Below are 5,013 nucleotides of genomic sequence, written 5' to 3' on the forward strand. Positions count from 1 at the left end.
AAACTTGATGTCTATCTTGACTCGAAATAATATTTCGTAGCCAATGGCGCAATTATAATTTGATTCCGAGTTACGGAACTCAAAAACACGTTATTGGGCCGAATTCGGGCCCGACAGCAGCTCAAACACTTTCCGTCACAGAGAATTTCGAAAATTTACTAGAAAATAGGAAATCACAAAAAAAGACTAACACTCAACTATGGTTTAGTCTAATACAATAGCGATTAATTTCTAAAATTAATTGTTGTTAAAATAAATAATTAATAAAACATACACAGAAAATTCACGGTGTTACATTTCTTTCCAATATTCAATATCCACATACAGGTATTCGTCAAGGGGACCCCACGACTCTGTTCCTTTTTTAACGGTAGCATAAGGTTTTGTGGGGTTGGTTTGAAGTGCTATTCACCAATATTTGTATGAGGGGTTCAAAATTGGAAGTCAAAATGTTGACGTAGAAATTTTTTTATTTGTTGATGATATTTTAATATTGTGTAAATTGTCTCCTAAAAAGTTATGGACTGTCAAAAAAATTATCAAGGTCTTCAAACTAGCTTCAGGTTTGAAGGTAAACTATCAAAAGTGTTTCTTAGTGGGAATTGAAGTCCCAAACAATTTTGTCTCAACGACATCAAATTACCTATTATGGAAGAAATAGATTATTCATTTCACTTATTTGGGGATCTAGGTAGGAGCAAATCCGACATATTTCATTATGTGGGAGATTAGTGTTTCTAAATGTTGTGATTAACTCAATTAGGAAAGGAATAGTAGGATGGAAATGCAGACATATTTCATTTGGTGGGAGATTAGTGTTTCTAAATTTGGTTATGCCTAATATTCTAATTTATATGTTATCTTTGTACAAAGTCCCAAGAAGGTGATCAGTAACATTGAAAGTATCCAAAGAAGCTTTCTTTGGGGAAACAAAAGAGTAAAAAAAATGTATAGCTTAGGTTTTTTGGGATGATGTGTGCAAGTCGAAAATTAAGAGGGGGTAGAGTGTGAAAATGCTGGATTTAGTTAATGAATCACTACTGAATAAATAGAAGTGGAGGAGGTTGGCTGAATTAAACACAAGGTGAGATAGCTCCTCTAAAAGCATGTATCTCATCGTGCTACCTTATTTTTTTTATTTTGAATAAAAAATTCAATGCAATGTGAGGTTGCTTCTCTAACGTCCTACGGCCTCATTGAGCCACTTTATTTGTTACTTTAAATTAAAAAAATCAACCAATCATTTTTCAGAAGAACTACGTAGTCTTGATATCTCTATTACAACTAGAGAATGTAGGAGCATGTTACTCCCTTGTGAGAGACAAAAAAATTAAAAAAAAGTTTTCGATCTTTTTAAATGTAATAATGTGAGGCTAAAATTAATATTTTGAATGAATATTCACATGATAGATCTAGGTACCATTTTTTATAACGGGTGATATGTTGTGGCTAAGACATTCATCATCCGTAACTAACTCCCAAACTTAACTTTTGTCTTCCAGAAGATTAGTCACTATTATTTAAGTTGGTTTTTCATGTTTTCCCTAAAAAAATCTTTGAATCATTTATGATGATTTCATTACATTTATTTGAATTATTCCTCTCGTGCTGATGAAAATCGGTAGTCACAATAATCCTTACTTTTATCAAATTAACAATTAGTAGTAATTGACATGAATAAGAATTAAACATTCACATAAGGTTGAAAAAATATAATTTTTAAAATATGATAATTATTGCATTTTCATATTAATGTCATATAAAATTTTGTAATGGCATTTAATTTACTTCCAGATTACCATTTTAATTTCAATATTATATCATTAAAAATGGTAATCTGATTAATGTTTCAACATATAAGTAGATTGTTCAAAGAAAAATTCCTTACTCGCTAGTTTGTGTGATTATATGTGTCACGAGGTACGATTGATCAGAAAAATATTTAATAATTACAGTTTTAATTTGAATAATTTTTTTCAACCAATGAAAATTGATGGTACACAAACTAGTAAAAAAAGCGGAAAAGCAGATGTGCACCCAATTAAAATAATTTCGTTTTCACTAAACTAATTCCTTCATGATGAATTCTTTTCTATTCAATGAGCTAAACAATATAATCTAAAATAATTAACATAAATAAATCATGGTTATCTGACTTTTGTAATTTCCCCAAAAAGTATAACTTTTTCATAATTAAATCATATTTTTTAATAGCTAAAATTAAATATAAAGTAAAAAATATATATTTNATTTACAATACATAGATATCAACCTCTTTAAAAATTTATTTATATTAGATGTGAAAAAATTACTCACAATTCATAATTCGTTCAATTCCAAGAAAATAAAATTCATTCAAATTCATCCATTTCATCCATTAGAGCTAATAGATTTAAATAGATATAATCAAATAGATGATTTTAGTAATAGATGAATTTGAATTCATTCATTATATACAATAGATATCCAATCCATCAAAACACAAATATTCAAAAATATTGTTTTTCCTTTTCAATCATTATCGCAAGTCTTACATTCTTGCACTATTTCTCACTCTCACTTAATGTTTTATTATTAAATTAAGATCAATTATAAGAACACTAGTCTATCTAGTACTAGTTTAGTGTTACATGCACTCAATTCCATTAATATATAAAATAAAATTTTAATACTCTTTCTCATTGAATTGAATATCAAATATTCAAAAACTTATAAATAAAAAAATAACATGAAACAAAAAGTAACTTAGTAATATAAGCATGTAAAAATTAAAAAAAAAAAAAATACACATATTACAAGATAAATTTTCATTTTTTCTTATAAAAAGATACATTATACTTATTTCCCATGAAATAGATTTGCTTTTTCTCATTGAAATTAATTTAATTGAACTACCTCAATGTTCTTTTTATTTATTTATAGAAATTACCATGATTTTTCCAAGTATATGTTGTAAGGATGCATGTAATGATATGGTTGCAAATTTAGGGAAGATTAGAACAATAAATAAGAGAATAAATATAATGACAATATAGATATTCAATACTTCTCTTCTGAAATGTAATTAATTTCATGTGTATCATTTTATAAAAAATTGATCTTACAATACAAAATATTAAAAGTTTGTTATCAAGTATATAATATATATAAGTATCTATTAAAAACTATACACATAAAACGTAAATGTCACATACTTATGAAAAATTGTAAAAAATATTTTTTTGAAAGTTTAAAAAGAATTTAAAAGGAAGAAATGATTTTAAAAATTATTTTATTGAAATAGTTGTTTTTAAAAGTGTTTTTAGTTCTAATAAATAATTAAGAGATAGGATTTACTTACTCCAATAGTACGTTTAAAAACTTACTCAACATTTTAACTATCAATTCTAAGAAAATTTCATGCTTTAGATTTAATCATTAATTGAACCTATTGGAGTAGGTAGATCCCCTCCCAAAAGTCAAATAGGTTGAATATTTATCCATCCAAATCCATAAAAATGGAGTTATAGATGGATTGAAATTCATCCATTAATTTGGATATAGGCGAATTGAATAATTTAAAATATGATTTAAATAAATTTATATAAATCGGTGGATGATTTTTCATATATAATTAGGATTTAAATTCATCATTTGTCACTCATAGTTTTATAGTTACTTTTTATATAAATTTTGTGTACACCATTCCTTCTCATCTAAATCAAACACAAGGAAAATTGTGCAAACCTCTCTCATAAAGCATCATAGGCAGAGAAAACATTGAGTTATAATGGCGAAGCAATCCTTTCAACTGGCTCTCTTTGTGGTCTTGTTTTTTGTTACATCAGATATTCTGCATTCCTTCAAAGTGTAATTTGGATAAGACTACATACATTTTTATGAATATTATAATTTAAAAAGTAGCTATTCAANGAGTTATAATGGCGAAGCAATCCTTTCAACTGGCTCTCTTTGTGGTCTTATTTTTTGTTACATCATGTATTCTGCATTCCTTCTAATTGTGTAATTTGGATAAGACTACATACATTTTTATGAATATTATAATTTAAAAAGTAGCTATTCAAATACTCCTTGTATTACGTTACACTTGCTTGAATTNGTACACCATTCCTTCTCATCTAAATCAAACACAAGGAAAATTGTGCAAACCTCTCTTATAAAGCATTATAGGCAGAGAAAACATTGAGTTATAATGGCGAAGCATTCATTTCAACTGGCGCTCTTTGTGGTCTTGTTTTTTGTTACATTAGGTATTCGGCATTCCTTCTAATTGTGTAACTTGGATAAGACTGCATACATTTTTATGAATATTATAATTTCAAAAGTAGCTATTAAAATAATCCCTATATTAAGTTGCACTTGCTTGAATTATGTTTAGGAACAATGTTTTAATTTGCTTTTGTATGCTAGAAAGGTATTTTGTTTGAAGAATATTATTTTTAGTTCCCTCTTTTCAAGCAATAGAATGCAAGCAAAACACTGACTGTATTGGAACTCCTAGATGCAGCTCAGAATGCCTTCCTCTGTGTGAAGGTGGAGTTTGCAAATGCACATGTCCTTCTACCAAATTTCATTTTTAAGTAGAATTGTTTTAGTTAAGGACTTGTCCTGGAAGGTAGAGTGGCTTAATAAATTCAATTATATGAATAATAATGACAACTGATTTCCAATATCGTTGTGTACTTAATTTATATTAAGTTAAATGGTATTACTTTGAATTAAGTTTAACTGATAGCCATTCATATAATGTTTAATTTAGTCTGGAAAGTTTGTATAAAATATAGAACCAAATAATTATTGGATAACGTAACATCATACTTCTATAACTTGCCTACGTCAAAAGTTCAAATATTTGTCTACAAACAACATATAATTTTTCTTGTAAAAATATATAAAGGTAACAACTTACATTTTAAAAAAAACAAATCTCCTCCATTGGTAAGAAAAACAACTAAAAAGTAAAAAAATTTAAAGACGGGACTAGAAAATCTACATTGTCTCAATAAGAGATAA

Source organism: Lupinus angustifolius, unplaced genomic scaffold (genome assembly GCF_001865875.1).
Source record: "Lupinus angustifolius cultivar Tanjil unplaced genomic scaffold, LupAngTanjil_v1.0 Scaffold_607, whole genome shotgun sequence".
NCBI classification, from domain to species: Eukaryota; Viridiplantae; Streptophyta; class Magnoliopsida; order Fabales; family Fabaceae; genus Lupinus; species Lupinus angustifolius.